Raw genomic sequence first — 24,784 nt, forward strand, 5'->3', positions numbered from 1 at the left:
AATAAATGTAGGAAAAGTGTGCTTTTGAGCTTTTGTTGTTTCTATTGCAAATATAAAAAAAGAGACTCACACAGGCTGAGGAAATATAAGATGTTCCAGACAACACTGCTGGAAAATTCTCAAAGAGAATATCAGAAACTCTTAAGATCATAAACAAGTTCAGATTTAACTCCTTTTCAGCTACAGTAGCAGGTATGAATCTCTAACATTTTAAAAATATATTTAAATGAATTTGTACTTTCTCTTTCACTTGGGAGACAATTCTGGAAAATTCCAGTGTTTATTAGGAATATGTGTCTATGAAACAGGTTATTGGGTGTACTTTTCTTCTTTCCTGTTACTCACATATAGTCTATCATCTTTACTTTTGCGTGTATATGCATGTGTGCATGTGTATATAATATGATGTATTAGCTAGGAGACATCGTACCGTGAATTATATATTATTTGAAATTACAAATGAAATATAAATGCAAGACCATAGCAATATATTTGAAATTGGACTTCCCACAAATAAAAAATAGAGGAGTTATGAAAAGTTCAACTCATTCCACTAGTGCTGAATTACTCAATTTGCTACTTATCACACTGAAATATTAAAAGAAAAATTCCTTTATTCAAGGAATTTACAATCATTGTACATCTATGAACTTTTCACTAAGCCCTTCAGAGGTCTACTATTACTACACTATTTGAGCCAACTGGGCTATTGGTTGGTTGTTATCCTTTGTACTGGAAGAGGACCAAAATGATATCCCTGGTTATGTCCTTTGACTTGTGCATAAACTGAATTTAAGTGAGGCAGCTTTACTCTTACTTTCAGAATCTTCAAAATCCAGCAGCAAGACAAAAGTCAAGACAACCAGTGACAACCCAGGATGCAGTGGATAGCCTTGGCTTCTTTAAAGTCTGACCAAGCTCCAATGTCTCTGCTTCGGTCACCTTCACACGCCTGAGCTAGCTATTCCCCTAACTCACTGACTAGTTTGAAGCCTGTCACTTTTCCTCAAACTTATTTGGGCCATCTGCCAAGATGGTTTAACCAGGACGTGGCTACTGTACATGTCACAGCTTCTTAGAACAACAGGTGAGAGGTGGGTGACAGGTAGACACCAAAGGAGGGAAGAAGCCCTAAAAAGAGCTCAATAAGCCCTCATCCCAGAGCTAGTCTTCCATGAACACCCTGCAGATCTGTGAGCTTTTTACTAAGCACCTCAAGGGTCCACAATCACCACCCCATTTGAGTAAGTTGGTTTTATCAAAGTGCTAAATGCTCAGTTATTTCTGAAAAATAAACTCAAATTCAAAAGGAAAATGTTAAAAAGAGACAGAGACACCACAAACTCTCAGCACTAGTTTCTTCAAAGAATTAGGCAATCCTCTCCATTGCCCATACTGGCTATGAGTCAGGGAGCTGCAACTACTTTTCCTCAGTCTACATGTTCAGCAAAACAGACTTAGGATACATGGGAGAATTGAATCCTTGTGGTTCCCTTCTCCAAATGGTCCTAAAAAATCAAACCCAAGTTACTTTTTTGGTTATTATTCAAGGTCCATAGTTTCCGGATAGCCACTTCAGCAATTCTTGCTATCATTCAGAAATGTTTTAGATGTAGTTTAAACCATTTCTCTAAGATTCCTAACCAAAATATATGTAAGAGATATTATGAAAATGATGTTTTTCAGTCAGTTTTTTTGGTCATGTCTAATTCTTCATGACCCCATTTGGGGTTTTCTTGACAAAGATACTAGAATGGTTTGCCCTCCAGCACATTTTATATCTGAGGAGACTGCAGCAAGTAGAGTTAAGTGACTTCCTCAAGGTCACAAAGCTAGTTAGTGTATGAGATCAGATCTGAACTCGGGAAGATGAGTATTCCTGATGCTAGCCCCAGAGCCCTATCTACTGTGCCATGAAGCTGCTCTTTTCAGTTGATGTTACAATTAAAATTTTAATAAACCTCTCAAATGTAGTACTATGGTGTGGTAAAAAGAGCCTAAATCTTGTGTCAGAAGTTCCAGGTTTGTAACCTCAAATTACTGTTTTATGTCCTTAATATCACTTTCGCAGTTTGGTGTTTAATTTCTTCATCTGCAAAATGAGGTAGTTAGACTAAATGATCTCCAAGAGGCTTGAAATTCTAAGGACAATGATACTACTCAGTGAATAAACAATGATGGGCCTAAGAGTTAAATCATTTAAAAGTAGTATTTTTTTGTCTTTTAAAACTATATATTTTTTGTTTTTTAAAACTATAATTTTAATGAATTATTTTGCTACTTGAGGTTAGGACATTAACACCTCACCTTTTATTCCTAGCAGAAAGGATTTGATTCCTGAGTAGTATAGCAAGTCATGAATCTATCTTGACCAAATTTCTAATTTAAGCATTTCTACTCTTCATCAGAAAAAAAACATTTGTTTGGTATTTAATTGCCGTGGCTGTACCTTTTGCTTATTTGTTAACTCATGTATGTGGGGTTTTTTTAATTGGCATATATAAACTTTCTACAATGACTCAAACAGATTTTAACCATTCATTCAGAATTAATTCCAATCACTTTCTAAATAATGTGGTTACATAATTTACATAGGGTAGGAAACAAATGAAAAATTATAGACTGTATCCTCAGCTCATAGAATTCCTTGTTTCCTAATCTGGTGAATGTTCAAATATATTTTGTAGTGAGGTATCAGGAAAAAGGATAGAGGATATTTTAAACTATAGCTTAACTACTGGTGTTGCAAAGGTGATATCTTTGTCCTATAAGAAATGAAATAATGCTAGTTGGTAAACTAAATCAATAGCAGTGACATGAGAATAGAAAAAGGGAATGATGGTTTTCTCCAGATAGGCAAACAAAATAGTCTGCTGATTTGGTTTCACAATGAGTACAAAGGCCACAATAAAAATCATTTTATGGGATATTTTGCCATCTAATCTTGTAGACTTCATTGTAAGCAAAAAGGCCATTGGAAAGATTATTGAAGAACTTTTAGTAAAGATAGACATGTGAAAGACTCCAGAATATACTAAACACTTCATAAATATGCCCCAAGAACAATAATAGAAATAAGCTTCATTAAATGAAACAAAAGATCATCAAAGATAATTCCCATTTTAAAATAGAAAAACTAAAACTAAGGACTAAGTTATTGGCCTAGATCACCAGATGTCTGTTTCATTAGGACATTAAGGAGATGTTTACTCAGTTCAGTTACTATCCTATCTGGTTCCAAATCAAAAGGGGAAGGACCAGAAATCACTTTTAACTAGTTCAACATCTACCCCATAGAAGATGCTGCTGAAGGGAAAAGGGCAAGATACCTTTACCAGTATTGTTTATTCTTCTCTATTTCAGATTGAGGACTGCCTGCATTGCATTGTTGCTAGCAGCACTTCTTTCCCACGCTGGACCCTGTGCTAATGGGCCAGCATGATAGTAAAAGCAGCAATTGCACAGCTCAGATAAATCTGGCAGATACAGAAAGATGGAGAGGAATTTAAGGGAATATATTTAGTCATTCTCAGTGGAGAGAATGAAGAAATGAGTGAATAGAAGAAAACTCCTAACACAATAAAGATTAAGAGAACCCCAAGATTAAATTCTAGAAGATGATAATTTTGTAATAATTACAAGAACCCCAGAAAAGATAAAAGATTTGCCATAACAATTGTGAGAGTAGATAGAAAGCCTACTAAAAGAAATGATTGCAGAGCCGAAGGAAGGAATTAGAAGCAGAACTAGAACTGAAAGAAAAGTTTGGAAGGGGAATAAGCAGTTTAGAGTAGAAGCTGCATGATCTTATGAGAGAAGTAGACTCTGAAAAATAGACTGGAAGACAGAACTAAGAAATTCAATGGTTCATTGAAATTATTTACAGAAAATTCAAAAGACCAAAGAATGAGAATAGATGATGTAACTACATTTTAAAAAACAAAACAAAATCATACCTGGAAAACAAGGCAAGAACAGAAAGTTGAAGCATCAAATCCCCAAAACTGATGGGGTAGGAGGGACTTTATACTAAATTACATAAAATAAGGAGAAAATGGAGATGAGTGGTAGAATGGATGAGAAAGCAAACCTCTAAAAATTTGTTGTTTATAACTTATAAAGGTTGAAATGTAGTTAAACTGGGGTGATGGTTGATTATATTGTGTTTTGGCTTAATTCAAAATAAAAAAAAAAGGCAGGGATGACAATCATGATCAAGTTAATAGTAAAAAGAGACCAAACTAAATCTGATAAGCAGAGAAACTACATTGTGCTTAAAGGCACTATAAATATATAGCTAGCATTTAAATAATTCTTTCAAGTTTGCCAAGAGCCATATATACATATATATGTATATATGGCTCTTTGCAAAAAGAGCAAAAAAATTCTTATATATATGTGTGTGTGTATATATATATATATATCTATATAATTTGATTCTTACAGCTATAATGTGAGATGGGTGCTATTATTACACACTCATTTCATATATAAGGAAACTGAGGCTTGAGATAGACTAAGAGATTTGCTCAGGGTTACATAACTAGTAATTGTTTGAGACATAATTTGAACTGAGATCTTCCTAACTCAAAGAGCAGTATTCCAAACACTTTGCCAGCTAGGTAAAAAATATCATTATTCTCTCTGTCGCTGTCTTTCTGTCTCTCTTTCTCCATATATGTCTATATATATACATATATATGTCTAATATATAATGTATATATATGACCAAATATCATAGTTCCTGAATACTTAAAATACTTACCAACCTATGAGAATATTAAAAAAAAACAGTAAAACCAGAATAATTCAACATGCCTCTTATAGAACTAGACAAATAGAGATCAGCAAGAAAGATGCTAAGGATAAGAAGAGAATATTAAGAAAAAAATAGGTTGATATACTTTTGAAAATAATTAAAGGACAATAATATGGTACAGATATCATTTCATCTTTAAATGTTTTCTTTATAGAAACTGACTAAATGCTAGGACTCAAAGACAAATGTAGTCAGAAAAATTAAAATAATTTACAGACCACAATGTAACTTAAAAAATTGTAATGATGAGAAATTTGAAGGAAGTATTCAGACAAATAGACATGAAATAATATACTACTAAAATAGGTAAAAGACTAAGTCATAGAAAAACATTGATGTTTTTCAAATTAAATTATTAAAATTGGAAACAATACCAAAACCTAGGATGTGACAATGCATTTAGATACACATCAACAATAGAGAAAGAAGACATCAGTAATTAAACATGGAACTAAAAATAGGGAAACATTTATAAATTAATAATTATCAAATTAACCTCAAATAGAAATTATGAAAATCATAAGAGATAAAAATTAAAAAAAAAACTACATGCTGCTTTTAAGGTCAGCAAATTTTTTCATTCAATAAAGCCTTGTTTGTGGATTATGATTTTCCCCCCCAAGGATTATAAGGATACTGCATTTTCTTTCTAGTATTTAACAAATGTAACTCTTTCTTTGTGAATACAATTCCACTAAAATTGCCTTAAGGATAATAAATGCACACATGTACACATTTATTGATAGCTATAGAAAGAGAAATAATATAATACAATGTAATTCAAGTGAAAAATGCACTGAATTGAGAGTCAGAGAATCTGTTCAGATTCTGTTCAAACCAACCACTTGTTGGGCAAATCAGTTCATAGGATACCAGGAGAATCCACTCCATTCCCTTCCCCCACACCAAGGACCACCCAGATCCAATTTGATTGAAAGGCAAGAAGACATAACCACAAGTATGCACTTCCTTCCTTTCCTTTTAACCACTCTTCAGTGGTAATCCAGATCCCATGAGGGTAGAAAGGTCATAGAGCTGTTCATACCACTTGTATAATATTGGATGATGCCATTGTGATCTCCAATGCTAATCCATATGGTGAGATGAAGCACCATCAGACCCTATCATTTTCTATGCCATTGTGTCTTCTGTACTTTCCTTATTACATACCCTGCCTCTATGCCCAGATCCTTGTTTACTGCCATCTGACTTCTTCTACTCTAAGAACTATCAGCTTTGCCATCAGTGCTATAGTTCCTTTAGCTCTTCTGAGTCTTTCCATATAGCTACAGAATACTTTGTATTGGGTCCCCTCACTTAAGAGTTTAAGAAGAGATTGTCTACTTTTTAAAAAATCTGTATCCATATCACAAAACACTATGTTTGAGACACAAGTACTTAATGAATGCTTCTTCATTTATTCACCTCTCAGGACCTAAGTTTCTTTCTCTGAAAAATGAGGTAGGTAGACTAGATAGCTTTTAAGGACCCTAATATAGATAGTTAAGAAAGGCCTGCATATATAGAATTCCAAGAGAATGTTTTAAGCACCTCCAATAAAGTACCTTTGTCTTGTCCTTCCAGAAGCCATCCGGAGGAGGCTGTTCTTCTGGTATTGGCCAAGTAAATTAGAGGTAGGATTCTCTAGGATCACTTATGTCAATACCTATTGTTCATTATCTTGTAAACCTACATATCTATAATGGTTTCAATCTATCTTTGACTTATACCTATTAGCCAACTGAGAAGCATTCCACTTCTCTCCATAAATTCTGACATGTGGGCTCAAGAAGCCACATAAAACCTGAAATTATGAAAAAAAAAAGATATTCACATTTCCTCATTAATGGACTTGATGTAACGATAGATGAAATGTGCATCTGTTTCAATCTTATGCCTCTCAGTAAGTCAATCAACAAGCTGTTTAGTAAGTCCCTACAATGTTCTGAGGGGATCTTATTCCATTTTACCAGTTATGGAGCTTAAAGCATAATTTGGGGAATAAATAGGAACTTGCTTCTCAAATAGTCAATTTCAGAACCCCCTAGCAAGAAATCAAAATTGCCAAACACATAAGATATGGCATCTTTTTTGTATATAAGGGAAAAGTTTGGAAGGCATTTTAGAAGCTGCCAACCATTACCTCTCCTCCAAACTCAACACATACCAACTAATCTGGTACTTAGACATGTTAAGCATTTCCCAGTATGAGGTACTGATTACAACTATGGTTGGGAGGAGAAGTAAAAAAAAAGGACAGTTATAATCAATCAATAAAATATTTATTAAGTGCTTACAAGGTGCTATGCTAAATATTAGAGATACAAAAAAGAGACAGAAGATTAAATTGACAACTTTCTTGCACATAATTAAAAACCTTTACATTAACAAAATCAACACAAATGAATATGAAGATAAGCTATGGCTGGAGGAAATATTTTCATCCAATGCTATTTCTGAACTTCTCATAAGGAATGGTTCAAGGACTGATCCTCTGATTTATCTGCTATAGATAAATGCCTGATGAACTCTCCTTATTAATGCAATTTGGTATCTTTGAAACTTGAAGACATGCCTAGAACACTGGGGGATTAAGTGAGTAGCCCAGCGTGATCACAAAGCCACTGTGTGAAAGAAGCAGGATGTGAACCCATGCTTGCCAGATATAGGAAATACATGAGGAATTGTTATAAATATAAAAGAACAAAAGCTATTCAGTCAAAGATGATTGGCCAACATATATGAGCAAGCTGTTTTCAAAAGAAGAAACAGAAAACTATTAATAAACATATGAAAGAGTTCTCCAGATCACAAAAAAAATAAAATAGAAATGCAAACTAAAACCAACTGTGAAGTTTCGCCTCACACCACTAAGACTGGCAAAGATAACAAAAGACAAAAATAGTAAATTATGGAGGACAAAACAGTGCATATTAATTAATGCTCTTTTTATGGACCTCAGAAGAGATACAATCATCATGAGAGGGGGAGATTTGGGACTATCCTATAAAAGCCACTAAACTTCTTATATTCAAAGGGTAAAAGAAAGAATTAAAGGTTACATATAGATGACATTACTTAAAACAATATTTTTGCCACAATAAAAACTTAGTAACAAAGTAGTTGCCTAACAACTTTGCAAAGACTGAACAAATTTTTGGTACATGTAATAGAAGATCTTTGTGCTATATGGATCAATACAAATGAAAAAATGGAGATAACTGAGGCTTGTACAAACTGACATACAAAGAATAAGTAAACTTGTGAGAATTTATACAATGAAGACAAAAATATAAAGAAAACATTGAAATACAGCAGAACTCTAAACAATGGAATAAACAGTTTTGACCCTAAAAGACTTACAATTAGACATACCTCATCTTCTTGGCAGATAGGTAGATAATTGTTGAAAAACTACCTATATATTATCAGATATAGCTGATAATTTGCTTTGTTTTATATATTCTCCTTTCTTAGAAAGAATTGTTCCATGGGATAAAGTAAGATATTGGAAAGTGAGGGTAATTTTTTAAAATTGTCAATGTAGCATTAAAAATAACTGCAGCTTATATACCAATATATTTATTGCAGAAAATAAAGTGAGCGTTTCTGAAGAGATTCAAGAAAAGATTTTATATCTTCATATGTACCTTTTTTATGCCCACATATAGTGTATACATGTATACCTATACATATATGTATATCTTTATGTTATCTATATGTAATAAAGTATATTTTTAATCTAATAAAATGTTTGAAAAATATAGAATTGCTACTTAGGGCAAATATATAATGATATATAATGATAATGAACAGATTAAAGTTCTATAATGATAATGGAAGGAAAATCAACTCAACTTTTATCTTTTTACCATTTCCTTTAAAAAAACTTTCCTTCCATCTTGGAATTGAGACTGTGTATTGATTCTAAGCTGGAAGAGTGGTAAGGACAAGGCAATGGTGGTTAAGTGACTTTCCCATGGTTGTACACCTAGGAAGTGTCTGAGGTCATATTTGAACCCTGGATTTCCCATCTCTGAGCCTGGCTCTCAATCCATTGAGTCATCTAGCTGCCCCCATTGCATTTCCTTTAAAGAAGAGAATGAATTTTTTGCTTGGCAAGGAGAAAACCCAAGTAATTCATGAAGCTAAAATTTAAGGTAAATAGCTACATAGTAAGAGAGCACCTGGCAAATACTACTACTACTACTACTACTACTACTACTACTATTACTACTACTACTGATGATGATTATGACAACAATAATATAAAGGAAGGAAGATGAGGAGGAGGGAAAGGGGAGGAAATGGAGTAACTGTGGAAGAGAATGAAGAGGAGGAAGAAAGAAGGAAGAAGAGGTATAGAGGAAGAAGAGGAAGAGCAACAGGGAAGGAGAAAGAGAAAGAAGATGAGGCTGGTCTTGTGATCCATGTAGATTATACAAGGGATTGACTAAAACTGTGCAACATATCACTGTAAACTCTTAACAGGTTTGTACCTACTGAATACTTCACAAAAAACAACCAGGTGTCTGGAATTGCATACCACAAACTCACTATCTTTCATAGACCAATGACAAATCTCCCTAATACAAATACAGACTTTAAAATATCTTTGAGAACTCAACCAGTAAATTGTATTGGAACTGGAGTATTATCATAAAGCAAATTGTTACCTCAAATTACCTGATGTCACTGATCCATAAAAGTCCAAGATATTATTTTTCTTAGACATTGTTGCAAAATACATACAACCTGGAGGCTAAATGGAATGAGATTGTCCCAGTACCATTTCTATATGAATTCATCAAAAACATGAGAAAAATTAAATACAGACAGCACTGCTATATATTTAATAGTATTGCTGGCTGTATTTTTAAAATAAACTCTTACCTTCCATCTTGGAAACAATACTGTGTATTGGTTCCAAGGCTGAAGAGTGGTAAGGGCTAGGTAATGGGAGTCAAGTGGCTTGCCCAGGGTCACACAGCTGGGAAGTGTCTGAGGCCAGATTTAAACCTAAGACCTCTTGTCTCTAGGCCTGGTTCTCAATCCACTGAGCTACTCAGCTACCCCCTGGCTGTATTTAATTTTAATTCTTTAGAAACTAGTGTTTTCATTTCTTGATACTACACAGAAATACAGTTAGAATATTAGTATTTTAAAAAGCCCATGGGAATCTTGGAGTTAATATAGAAGGCATATAATTTCTTAAAGGGGACCAAGTCCACATTCTCATCCCAGGACAAATTTGTTGTCTATGTGAACTGTCTTTCTCAATTATACATAATGGTGGACAAGCTGCCTCAGTTGTCCATCCAAATATACATCATAATCTGAGCAACAGACATGCTTCATTTACGTGGCCTTTCCTATGTGAATAGTAAGGCCAAAAATCTTTTGAGTGATTATATGTCTCTTCCAAGGGGTTCTGAAAGGTTTTGGGGTTTGATACATCTAGCAACAATGCCACTGGCAAACAGAAACATCTGGCAGACCTCATCATCCCTATATAATTCCTCTTCAACTTGGATTCTGTGCTGGACCTCCTCCATCACAGTGGTGAATACCTCTGGTGAGCATACATCTGCTTGTTTTATGCCTCATCTAATGTTTATGATCAGAGGGTCATTGAACAATTTTTTTCTGTTGTTATGTCTTTCAAGCAATCTTGAATGACTTTAGTGGGAAAAGACTTATTAGCAAAGAGACTTAAAATGGTTTTGTTTTATTAAATTAAATTCTTACAATCAGCAAAAAACCAATGAGACAAATTAAATTGTAAACTATTAGACAAACTAATGCAAAATAATTTTAGAAGAGGCACACTAACAGTAGAGAATCAAAAGAGGCTTCTTGGAGAAGATGGCAACTGAACCTGGAAGGTAAGTTGTTCAACATATGGTGTTAAAGATGGAAAGTATTCCAACACTGAGACAGTCTGTACAAATGTATGATGGCAAGAGAGATGATGTGGGAAAAACAATTGGAGATAATATGGGAGATAACATGGGAATGGGGAAGAACAAGAAGAGCATTTTTCCTAGAAAGTGGAGTGAATAAAAAGGATACCTAGGTGATATAGTGGAAAAAATGCTGGGTCTTAAGTCAGGAAGACTCATTTTTTTATTTCATGCGTGGCCTTGCATACATACTTACTTAGTCTTGTGACACTGGACAAATCATTTAACCTTGTTTGCCTCAGTTTCTTTATCTATAAAAATGAGCTGAGAAGGAAATGATGAATCATTCCAGTGTCTTTGCCAAGAAAATCCTAAATGGGGTCATGAAAACTCAGACCAGACTGAAACAACTGAACAATAACAACAGAGTTAATGGGGAGGTGGGGGGAGGGAGTAATGTGTAATTAGTATAAAAAGACAGATTGAAGTCAGATATTTCTGCTTGTTTGTTTTGTACTAAAGCTGCATTTAATGGTAGTGGTATACAAGTACAAGATCTTAGTAGATTGAGCTGATAAATGTTTAAAAAGACCGTTGTGTTTAGACATTAAACAGTTTCACAGTGGAGACAATGCTTTTTACACTGTAAATACTAGAGGAAATTCTGCAAAAAATAGGATGCACTTTTATTTAGTGTGTGAGGGAGGGGGATGGAGTTACATAGATAGCCATAGAAAATGGTTGCACTCATTTGGAAAACAGAAAAAAAAATGGTTTTGTCCTAGTCATTGTTTCATCCTCCCTGACATATTTTAGTTAAAAGGAAACAGGAAACTGCTTTTCTAAGCTGTTTGCTACCCAGTAAAGCCTGCAGCAGTCTTATTGGTGCATTTCAAAACTCAAACCAGTTCTTCCTTTGGTATCCAGCTATTTGCCCTGTATCGTATCTATGGCTGAAATGCTGTTGATATATGTTGATATATGAAATAAATGTATTATTTCCCCATTTTTGGTAGACAAGCCAATTTGGATCATCTTTCTAAAAACTTTGAGATGTGACATGTGTTTAAAGGGTGGTGGTGATCAATAGATAGATTTTTATTTTATTCCAGAGGCAACAGACAGTCATTGAAGCTTGCTTAAGGAAGAGGTACTATAGTCAGATTAATTAATTCAGAATGAGTATTTAATAATATGAATCATCTGAGCAGGTGATGGATGATAAAGGGGAAAGGAATTAAAATCTTTTTTAGATTAAGGTCAAGATTTGGTTGAATGTGATATGAACCAGGAGGGCATGTAGTAATATTCATGAAGTCTGTGTAAGAGGTAATAAATAGATACCTTGACTAAATTAAGAATGTCAACCCTCTTGTAGCACTGTATTTACAAAATCTCTTTCAGCTAGGATTTGAGTTCCAGATCTACCAGTAACAATGTGATAAAGGATAAGAAGTCATTTAATATTTCTAGGCTTAGGCTTCAATAAAATGAAAGTGTTGAGACAGATGATTTTAAATGTTACTAAAAGTTCTTAAATCCTATGACACTGTGGCTTCTATCAGTTTGAAAAGTACACTGACAAATTTTTAGTCAATAGCATTAGAATTCAAGGAGTGAGCTACTCATGTCAAAGGTTAATATTAGTGCTGTATCGTTAACATCTTATTTCTAATTGCTAAGTTATATGTCAAAACTTCATTTCCATTAATCAGTGCAAGGAGGAGAAAAAAGAAAGAGGAAGTTGTTTAGTAATTAAGCTTATTTAGTTGAATTCAATTTTGAAAAAAATATGAAACTAGTTAAATTGAGTAAAACAAGCAGTCATAACCAACTAATCACCAAATATTTCCAAATTCCTTGTTATTTTATTAAATTCAACTGATCAGTGCTTTCCCTGAATTTGGTGTGATGAATGCTCTCCTGCATATTTTTCATTTAATAAAGATTTCCCCTTTTGAATTTCATTATACTCTTTCAAGGTTTAAAATAAATTAATCAAGTATTGAGCACCTACTATGTGCAAGGCAATGTGCTAGGAGCTAAAGAGATACAAAGGTACATCATGCCAAATTTCTTCATTGTGAAATTAATAAACTAAATAAAAAGAACCAGGGGCACAAATCTTGTAGGAAAAAATGAAATTATGAAGGTCAATTTTAAGAAAATAGACTTTCACAATGAATTATACCAATATAAATATCTTGCATTGTTATGAACAGAATTGTCTTACTATGACCTGACAGAGAAAAGTTTGAGTAAACTGTGCAAAGAATTGAAATGCAGGAATAAGAATCTTATATCCAATTACTTTCTGACACCCATTCTTCCAATAATTCATTCACTTACTGAACAAACATTTATAGAGTGCCTACTGTATGACTATAATTTTATTGTGAAATAATATAATACCAAGGTCATTACTTTAATTTCCCTTCTACACAGCAGGAAAAATAATGTTTATTGCATCTACTTTCAAAAAGACAAAATAGAGAATGATTAATAAGTATAAATTCCCTTAAAATTCAGTAATATTTTAAGTTTCAAACATTCTCAGAATTAATAATAAAGTTATATGAATTAGTTATAAAAATAGCTATCTAACAAGGGATATTTTTCTTCAAATAGTTCTTATGGGAATCATATTTGGTAAACATAGGATAAATTGAAAGGTTGAGCTGGGCATGGTGATACAGAGTGCTGGGTTAGCTGAGGCTAATGGATCACTTGAACTTGGGAGTTAGAGACGGAAGAGGAATAATGATAATAATAGAAGTCTAGCACCAAATAGTGAACCTCTGGGAGAAAGAAGTCATTTGACTGTCTAAGAAAGGAATAAACTGGTTGAGTTCAGAAAACCACAGCAAGTGGTAGCTACTTGGGGGAATTAGTATCATTGAGTCTTATGCACTTCCATTATGGACAAATACCTTAATACAATACATTAAGCACTTAAAAAAGCAATTATTATTTTTATTTTTTCCAGATTACATACTGATATAATTTTTAATATTGATTTTATGATATTTTTTCAATCCATGTTCTCTCCTTCCCTTCCACTCCTCTCCTCTCCTCACTCCAAGAAGGTAGGTGATATAAGTTGTACACATATTTCCATGGTTGTAATATTGTGAAATAAGACACATTATATCTCAATCTGTTCTTAGACTCCAACTATTCCTTATTTGGTAGTGGATAGATTTTTTTTTCACCATGAGTCCCTTGGAATTGTCCTAGATCCTTTCATTGTTGATAACAATTAAGTTATTTAATTAATCATCATACACTATTGTTGTTACAATGTATAATGTTTTCCAAGCTCTGCTCAATTCACTTTGTATCACTTCATATGAATCTTTCCTTGTTTTTGTTTTCCTGATCATCTGTTCATCATTACTATTGGCATACTAGTATTCCATCATAATCACTTTCCACACAACTTGTTCAGTCAGGCCCCAATTAATGGGCACCCCTTCAGTTTTCAGTTCTTTGCTACCACAAAAAGAGCTGCTATAAATATTTTAGTACAAGTGTGTCTTCTCTTATCTTTGGTCTCGTTGGGAAGCAAACCTAATAGTGATGTATTAAACACTTAATGAAGCTTATAGATGTTTGACATTGGGGAACATTATTGATACACACATACACACACATGTACATGTGGCTTGTATATGTCCAATTACTTAAATATTGTCTCCCCATTAGAACAGAATCTTTGGTTTTCTTTCTATCCTCAGTGCTTAGCACAATGTCTGACAGATAGTAAGCTCTTAAAACATGTTTGCTGATGGTAAAAGATGAAATTCCTCTTCATAAAGACGTTGAAGATAATATCTAAATTTATATAACAGTTAAGATAATCTAAGGAAGTAGTCATGTGCTAGATTGTATACTGGATACTTTAGCTTTGAAAAAGTAAAATGACTATGGGCTGGTATAATCAAGGGAAGTTTCAGGGATGAAACAGGTGGGCCTCAAAGGAGATAAAATTTTTATCTAGAAGATATAAGTGGGGAGAACATTTCAAGCAGGAGGAACATGGAATTTTCTAAGAGCTAGAGATAAAAAAGTATTATATAAATGGAGGGCAAAAAATAAACTTAATGTAGTAGAAAGTTTGTCTCAGAGTCAAGGGATGGAATTATTAAAAAGTGATCCAGATTGGCAGGTGGAATTTAATGTTGTGATAAATAATGTAATTGAATAAACAATGGGGTGAGGTCATTCTAGCTTCTTAAGATTCAAAAAACAAAAAGAAAGGTTTTAGAAAATTAAACTTGTGCATAATGGGCAGGTAGAAGAAGATAGAGGATAAAAATTACTATAATGTGTCATTATTTATTCAATTTTTATTAAGCATCTTCCATGAGATATTCATAAATATTATTTGTCATATTGGACAAGTGAAAACTCACAAATCAACTACAAAGTACATTCTTATAAAACAGGTAAATTAGTTTAGAAAACATTTTGCTTTCTAGTTGTGAAGTAAATTAATATCACCCCCTCCAAAAAAGGTGATAATGTGAGAAGATCAAGAAATGGAAGGATCTCAGAAGCAACCTGATGCAATTATCAGTAAGAGTTGATAACTAGAAATAGAAATCGTTGGGGAAAATGTTTGTTGAACTGAACTGTGAGTATGGAGGGGATGAAACATCTAAAAGTTTTCATTAGGACATTGGGAACTGGGGTAAGATTGATGGGAAAGATACATTAAGTTCCATTAAGTTTCAGATGAGAATGGTTCATTTTAATAGGAAATATAGTAAAATTATATGTATATGTAATACATTAGATATAGATGTATACACACCTATGATAATTGGACCTTGTATTAAGTTCATAGTTGTTAATTCAGTTTCCAAATTTGAGAATGTAATGTTATATATTCTTTATTGTTTTTATTTACTTTTTAAAGTATTTCCTAATATTTGACACATAAATATTTAAAATTCATGTTATGATACTGAATGTGTAAGACAGGATAGGTAAAAGGGATCTGTAGAGTCTACGTAATTAAAGGCCTTTATCATGAGGGTAAAATTTGTCGTCACATAATATAACTACTATTTTGGGTTTTTTACATTTAAAATGTATTGAAATTGTCCTCAAGTATTATTTGGTCAGGAATTTAATGTTCAAATCATTTAGATAAATTTCTGGTGTCCATGCATAGTCATTTTCAGTCATGTCTAATTCTTTGTAGTGCTAGTATTTAATAGTAGTGCTGGCTGCATTTAATTTAAATTCTTTAGAAACTAGTGTTTTTCATTTCTTGACACCAGACAGAAATACAGTGATGTTTCTGGGGGGGATGGCAAAGACACTGAAGTGGTTTGCCATTTCCTTCTCCAGGTCATTTTATAAAGAAGGAAACTGAAACTAAAAGGGTTAAGTGACTTGCCCAGGGTCAAACAGCAGAGTGTCTGAGGTCAGATTCGAATGTAGAAGATGACTCTTCTTAACTCCAGTCTTGGCACTCTATTCACTGAAACACCTAGTTGCCCTGAATTCCTAGTAGCATAAGTACAGATGCCAGCATGAGGGTCCCTCTCTTAGGTTTGTTCATTGTATGCCTCCTTTGCCAATGCTGTCAAGGAACTAAATTAACTAAATCAATGCTGTATCCTTGCTGAAAACCCTTTCTATGTTATGATTAAGGAAATCACCTTTTGTAAACTGCTTTTGTTTAGACAAAAGAAAAAAGGGAAATATGGAGAAAGGAGACCTCTGAGTGATTTGAAGCCTGATTAAATTTTTTTCTGGCAAATTATTTTGGCCTTAGGAAGATATAGCCTCAACCAGCCATGATTCCGAAAGTTTGCTATTGGTGGGCAATAAGCAACAGGTGTGAATTGCTTTCCTTCTTAAAGAATTATGCCCTCAAGTTAATAAATATTAGAAAATATTATTTGTTGAAGAAATGGAAATAGTGTCCGATTTTATATTCTTTGACTCTAAGATCATTGCCAATGTTAACTTGCAGCCATGGAATTAAAAGATACTTGTTCCTTAGAAGGAGAGCAATGTAAATCTGGACAGGATATTAAAAAACAGAGACATCACCTTGCCAACCAAGGTCTATATAGTGAAAGCCATGTTTTTTTGTTTTTTTTCCCAGTAGTAATATACGGCTATGAGAGTTGGACTTTAAGGTGCCACAGGATCTATGCTTTTGAATTGTGGTGCTGGAAAAGACTTTTGGAAACCCTTTGTAAACTAGGGAGATCAAATCAGTCATTAAATAAAGAAATTAATTTAGTCTACTCAATGGAAGGTCAAATTGGGTGCATAATGAGAAGACAGGATTCATTAGAAAAGACCCTGATGTTGGGAAAGAATGAAGACAAAAGGATAAGGGGAGGGGAGAGAATGAGATAGATAGATATTGTCATGAAAACATGAACATTAACTTGGAAAGACTTTGAGAGATAGTGGAGGACAGAAGGTCTGGGGTGCTGAAGTGCCTGGGGTCACAAAGAGTTGGACACAACTGAATTACTGAACAACAACATTATTTGTTCAAGTCACATAACTGTTTTGAGGTTCAGTGATTAGGGAATTGGGCTCTCTAAAAGAATTTTAGTTTTAGAACTGTCAGGGAAAGACATTCCTATAATCTCAAGATTCTAAACAGTCAGAAAGTTGGTATCAACAGTAGTTCTGGCAGTAACACTCCAACCTTGTGCAAAGGGACAGCATTCACTCCAGCACTAGGGAGCAACAGCATTCCTTAGTAGGGTAGGTAATGATGGTGCCTGATGAACCCTATCACAGAGATCATTGCTAGGCTCCAAGTGTACATAGTGCATCATTTAGGCTTAACATACTTATCCATATAGTGAGCCTTGGTTCTCGAGCTGTATTTTGGAGCCCAATCACAAAATACTACACTATACTCTGTAAAGCAATTCAAATGTTAGAGGAGCAGGTATTGATATGGACAACAGTCAGCTAACGTACAAGATTCCTTTGATTACTATTATTTATAACTAAGGTTCTTCCACATTGCACATATTTGTTTGACAACTATTTAGGAAGGGTTTATTGGGCTAAATGGTGGGGTTGTTGGGAGGTGTTTTGCTTTTTGGTGACAGGAAGTAGGTGAAATATCTATGAAGAGAGTTAAGAATAAGGGGTAAACTCAGCAGAGGCTGTATAAAGCAAAAGATTTAAATCTCTCATTTAATTAGGGAGTTAGTGGGTCAGAGAATATTGAAAGGATATTGAGACAGGTTGATTCTCAAGATTGAACCTAGAACCTAAACAAACTGCATTCAAGAAGCTAATGATCTCTTGACTACAATTATTATAGATTTCATTGACCTATAATGAAATCAGTGAAATGCCAGAAGTGTCATCATCTGCCCTGGGGCCCTAATGTTACTGGTAGTATTTTCTATTCATTTGTTACTGCTTTTCTTTGGGAGATCCACTGTGAAATTTAAACAATTCACACCATTCACTACATGTATCAGAATGTTAAAATCCAGGAATCAGTTCTTCCAAAGTATAAGATTTCTAGTCTTCATTCTCCTCTGTACTCTGTTTCTCCTTCATGAGTCTATTACTATGCCTGTTTTCTCTTTTGCCCTCTTTGTTTTTGAACTTTCTTTACTCCTCCAGTGTCATCTATGATAGTTTTCTCAAATTGTCCAGGTTAGGAGTATAGAGCAATATCCCCATAACAATCTAACTGTAGAATGTCTTAAAAAAACTCCTTTAAAACTTGGCACAAAGGAGTGTGTGAATAAGAGTAATTTTTATTCCACAAAAGCTAAGATTAACTGACCTCAATGTTCCACAGAAAGTAAGCATTAGAAAAGGGGTGAACCTAGGTATTCTGCCTCCAGATGTAGCATTGTGAATCAATAAGCTCCCTTGGAACTTGCCAAGACAGTGAATATACCAAAAAAAAAAAAAGACAACAGAAAAGTGAGGATAAAATAGTTGGAGGAATGGAAGAATAAGTGGAGATAATAAAGAAGGCAAAGGAGAACTAGGAAGATCAGGGATGGTAAATGTCCAAAGAAAGGGGTTCAAGTAAAAAATCCAGCAGAAATAGTATGGTAGATGCATACTAAAAGCAGACTGTTCAGGATTTCCTCAGAAGAAATTTCCATTGATTCTAAAAAGTGTAATTTCTATGTGATACAGTACTGGGATAGGATAAAAAGGAAAATAAAACATGGGACACAGACTAATTTTTTTTTGTTTTTCTTTGACAGAGAGTAATTGTTAATGGAATCATCAGTGGATGAAGCTTATAAGAGAGAGAAGGACACAGAGGGGTTGGCATTGATAAGAAAAATACAGAAAGAGGACTATATGAATGAAAGTAAATAAGAGTTTTGAAGTTTAGAGTAAGAGAAATGATGGATAAGATAAATGGCTTAGATTTTTCTAATAAATTAAGCGAAGTCATCTGCTGAAAGAAAGGGAGTGGGGAGGAATAAGGTAGAATAGAATAGACAACACTATTGAATAGAAAGTATTGAGTAAGAGAAAATATATATTGCCTAACTATTTACAAAATTATATATATATGTATATAATCTCATTTTATGCTCACAATAACCCAATGAGAGAGATAATATATTATCTCTATTTTATGGATTAGGGAACATGAGAGATAATAACTAACTTGCCTACCATTATGCAGCTTGTATATATGGATGGAAAGGGAAATATAACAAAAAGAAATTTCAGTGTCATATTATAGAAATGGCATAGTTACAAGAGTATTTTAAGACTAAATTACATTCTTGAATGGTAGCTGAGGTTAAGTGAAGATGTAGGTCATTGTCTTGAGATGGTTCATTTGTTTGGAGGGGGGAAGTTATCAAGATGTATATTGAAGTCCACAAGTTCACAAGAGAACAAGTGATGAGGGACAGAAAGTAACCAAGAGGCAGAGGTATGCTGGGGCCAGTTTATAATAGCTCCAGAAAGTTCATTTTAATATTTTCAGTGTGAGTATTCAGCTTTCAGAAGTCATTAAATTTTAGTTGATTTTTAGGCTTATGAAAGGTGTAGAAAATGTTAATAATACTTATTAATCTTAAAAGTGTATACTGGTAACAGGTTGCTTTTTGTGGTAGTGATTGTTATTTTTGGAGAGACAATTGTTAAACATTTACCAGCATAGCCTTGCTAAAAGCCAATAAATTACATAGTGATAGCAGTAGAGAGGATATTGGAAAATGGAAAATAGGTAACAGGCTTACTATCTCTGTGTCCAATGTGTTTTTTAGGGACAGAAGGCAAAATCATCAGAGAAGAAACAAGCCATAAGCAACTGGGTACCTAGGGACATAGTGTATGTTCTAGAGAAAGACAAGTTTCTTTGAGTACCACAAGATGAAAAAAAAGTATGAGATGAGAGACTTGATAGGTAAAAAACAACAACAATCCTTCATATGACTAATATCACTGAAGTTAAATAAACTTATTTATTAGTTTAATGTGAGAAATAATCCTTCTTGAATGAGTCTTATCCATATTCCATTTCTGTATAACCTATGTGTTTATTCTCTTGTCACTTCTGGTTGTGTTTAAACTATATCATTAATGCTTTGTCCATTGTTGTCCTTTTTCTTCAGCAAAAATGAACTGTATTTTACTTTTGTTCCAAAAAACCTACATTTATACTTTTTTGTTGAAAGATGTTACTTTTCTTTTATTTCATGATTCTGTAGAAATCATTAGTGACACTATGCCAAGGTCTGAGGTTCACATGTGCCTGATCATTTTGATTTACTGAAAAGGTAACCCACAATTTACTAAGAAAAAATTATAATCATCTTATCCAATTTTTAAAAATGTTGCATTAGATGGAAACACTAATAATTCCTCACTATCACCCTAGTGCTAATCCATATGGAAGGCTGGAATGTGATAAACTGAATACAACTACATGTGCTAAAGATGCCCATTTTTACTTGGTTCAAAAATGTAAGCAAATGCTTCTAAAAGGAAATAGCACTCTAGAATAAAGGGCACTCTAATTACTACATCTAATTATAAAGAAGAGCAAATAAGTCCCCAAAATTACAATACGCTTTAAATTAAATAAAAAGACTAATTAAACAATCAAAAAGGAAGCTATCATATTAACAGTCTGAAGTAAAGAGGAAATAAGAAATGGATCTTGAATACATGTCAAAGGAGGAAAACATTAAATGAGACATGACTTGTATTCCACTATCCCCCATACTATGAAGTCACCTAAGAACTTTTTTCATTCCAAATTCATCCTGTGACCAACATCTTCCCGAGCCATGTGTAATAGGATAGTAAGCATTGGTAATTCTGTTTTCAATTCCTTATTCTATAATGCCTATATAAGAATATTGTTTCAGAGAACCACATATCATTTAGACATAAGGTCCTGAATCATTTTGATAATAATTGGAATGAGAAAGAGGATAGACTGGAAGGTATTGTGAGGTTATATAAAAATATTTGCTGAAAAGATCACAATGTGGGGGGGGGAGTTAAGACTGTAAGGGAGAGGACAGAATTAGGTTTGTATTATTTCTCATCTAGATTACATCAAAGACCTCTCTATTGTTATCAAATAGACTTTTTACCAGAAACGAATGTACTGAAGATGGAGCCGTGGATTGATCCAACTATTATGAAAAAGAAAATTGAAATGAAATATTGTGTTATAGTTAACAATGGATATTAAGAAACAAGAGAAATTTAAGAAAACTTAAATGAAAAGATAAAGGTTGAAATAAGTAGAGTCAAGAAAATATACAATGGCTAGAACAATGCAAACAGGGAAGGAGGAGAAAAGGAGGGAAAGAAGGAAGAAAGGAAGGAAGGAAGGAAGGAAGGAAGGAAGGAAGGAAGGAAGGAAGGAAGGAAGGAAGGAAGGAAGGAAGGAAGGAAGGAAGGAAGGAAGGAAGGAAGGGAGGGAGGGAGGGAGGAAGGAAAAATTAGAAGGAATAGAGGAAAGGAAGGAATGGAGGGATGGAAGGAAGGAATGAAAGGAAGAAAACAAGGCAGGGAGGGAAGAAGGAAAACTAAATGTTTATAATTAAAATGGCTGAGTTTGCCCCAACAGAAGAAAGGAGAAATAATGTGCCTCCTTGTCTTCTCTGCCAAGGTAGGAATATTAGGACTACATAGCCTAGAGACATCAGCCTTGGTTGATATATTGGTTGCTTTTGTTGAAATGCTTTTTTAAAAAAATCATTAAAATAAGAAGAAAGGGAGAGATATCAGAGAATAAAATTAACATAAAAACAAAGGGTATCAATAAAATAATACATAAAAATAATTCATAAAAGGAAATGGAAAAATGATTTCATGGGTGACAAGGCATGGGTAGGTTTGCAATCTTCATTTTTGGAGATAGTATAAAGTAGTATAAAGAAGTTATAGATCGATTTAATTTATTTTTAAAATACTTTCCATCTTAGAATCAATATTTCATATTGGATTGAAGGCAGAAGAAAAGTAAGAGACAATGGGAATTGTGATTTGCCCAGGGTCATATGGCTAGGAAGTATCAGCTGCCACATTTGAACAACAAACCTCTCATCTCTAGGTGTGGCTCTCTCACCTAGTTTCCTCTTTACCCTTTTAAATCTGGAGAATATTTTTTTCTATATCCATAACAACAATTAAAAGATTAAAAATATTTCCAAGACATATTAACAAAAATATATAGTGTTTCTCACAAGTCTTAGTGCAGAATCACTATGACTTGTGGGATCCACTATATATAATCTCATTCCAAATGTATAACAACCTCCAAAGTAGGGACTACTGAGATTATCTCCATTTTCAGATGAGGGAAAGGATGCTCAGCTATAAGCTTTGCTCATGTTCACATAATGAATAAGTAGCAAAGGATGTACTTGAATGAAGGTCTTTCTGACTTCAAGCCTAGCATACTATCTACTGTAGTATTTTGCCCCTTCTCTATGTGTGCTTATGTATCTATTTCCAAACAGACTATTTTTTTCTGAAAATTTACCTGCTGGTTGTTTTTCATAAGTTGAGAAACATCTAAGTTGATTTAGAACTTGAAATAAATTGAATATTTGATTTTAAACATTAAGTCAAATAATGATTAAATTGTGACTTAAAAAGGCCTTAGTGCCAAGTTAAATTTCAATAAAATTAATGAACACGTTTGTCTTGTCCCAAATCTCTTGGTTTTTATTAACTTATTCAAGAAATAGACCAATTTAGAATTTCTACCATTGGTTTTAGAAAATATTTCTTACTCAATACTAATTTAAATTTTTGCATATAAAAAGCTGTATATTTGCTATATGTTCAATAAGTTTGATTTTTATGCTTAAAATAATATTAATAAACACAAATATTTCATATGTAAAAAGGTCATGCAAATTCCATTAAAATATACACTATTAGAGTAGAACATCCATATATTAATCAATTTACTTTATGAAAAATGAATAAATATGGAAAAGAACAATATTGTTTTTTCAGTAGCTCTTATAATTTAACCCATAGTTATTTACTGCTTATCTATTTTTTTTACTTTGAATACTATCAGAAAGAAAACAGGGAGCCTGAAGATCATAGAGTGTTTTTTAAAATGTTTTCTGTTAACATTTTCATAAGATAAAACTTTATGTATGTGTAGTATAAAGCAAACACATTAAGGGAATGCAATTTAAAAGTCGTCACTAGGTGGGTCCAGAGCAATGAATTAGGAATTTCAAATTGTAATGGAAAATGTTTTGTTTTTTTTAAACAGATGTAACACATCTGAAATATAGATTATAATGAACTTAAAGGAAAAGATCAGAAATAATCCTTCTAAAAGATTTGAAAATATAAAATTAATAATTAAAAAACGAATCAAATATATTCATCACATAAGGAAAAAAAAGACAGACCATCAAAGAGTTACTTTGCAGTAATGTACCTGGTCAAGAAACATTCATAAATACATTTTTCTAAACTTTAAATAACAAGTAACTCTAATACTATATGTTCTATTTCAAAACAAAGTCTTTCTTACAAGGTATATATGATCACAATATCCAAAACCAACAGAGAGAAGGTGAGAGAGAAAATCATGGACTAGTATTTTCAATTAACTTTTTATTCTAACTAAAACCTTTTCAAATCTGATATAGTTGTAGGTTAATAATATCCAGCCTGACTAATTAAGGTATGTCAATGGGAGGAGAAAAGCCAGTTTAACAAAAGGGCAATAATCACTGCACTAAATCAAATCAGCAAAACAAAAAATAAATACTATATAATCATTTCATTAGATAAAAAGAAAGCTTTTTGATAATAAATAAGACATGTTCACTTATTTTTCCATATGAAAATTTAGTTTTATTCATGTAAGGACTATTAAAAAAATTTGATAAAACATATTATTTGACACTGTGAGGTTATATAATCAATGGATAAGCTATATAAAATTTTCCACTAAAAAGAAATATCTAAAATTAAATTTCTTGCTGTTATTTAGCATGTTGTAGAAATGTTAGCAGTAAGTCATAAAAAAAGGATAAACATTGTCAATTAAAATATCCCTACTTGCAGATGAAATGAATATATGTCTTAAAAAATTTAAGATAGTGAACAGCAACAAAAATAAATAATAGAGTTAATTAATAGCTTCAGTAAAGCACAGATGTAAGCTAATCCAACAAAAATTTACCAATATTTCTACATTTCATTACTAAGAGTCAAGAGACAGTGACAGAACAAAAATACTCATAAAAGTAATGATACAGCCTATGAAACATACAAAGATAACTTCAAAATGATTGTGGCAAAGATCAGAGAAGAAATTAATAGATAAATTCCCATTGTTTACATTAGTTTGAAGACATACAGAAAAAATGGTTGTGCTTTTTCCGGTTACTTACAGATAAAATGTAATAACAATTAAAATTCTATCATTTGAATAAATTACATTAAATTGTTTAAAATTAATATGGAAAAATAAGTACATGAACATATTAAGATCCAAGAGAAAGTTGGCAGAGAAACTACTACTACTAAAATGAAAATACATTCTAAAATCATCATTACTATATGCTTTCTT

At 33.0% G+C, this 24,784-nt stretch overlaps 1 protein-coding gene and 1 long non-coding RNA gene across 8 annotated transcripts in view; one reads left to right on the forward strand and one right to left on the reverse strand.

Annotated features, from left to right (window-relative positions):
• Positions 1–24,784, reverse strand: part of SOX5 (SRY-box transcription factor 5) — a 1,300,541-nt gene that overhangs the window by 504,280 nt on the left and 771,477 nt on the right. The gene's annotated exons all lie outside the window — the stretch shown is intronic.
• LOC103099252 (uncharacterized) lies at positions 17,358–20,201 on the forward strand. Its single transcript, XR_472621.3, has 3 exons — positions 17,358–17,466; positions 18,954–19,063; positions 19,980–20,201. It is a non-coding gene; the product is annotated as an uncharacterized LOC103099252 (long non-coding RNA).

This window comes from Monodelphis domestica, chromosome 5 (assembly GCF_027887165.1).
Source record: "Monodelphis domestica isolate mMonDom1 chromosome 5, mMonDom1.pri, whole genome shotgun sequence".
NCBI lineage: Eukaryota > Metazoa > Chordata > Mammalia > Didelphimorphia > Didelphidae > Monodelphis > Monodelphis domestica.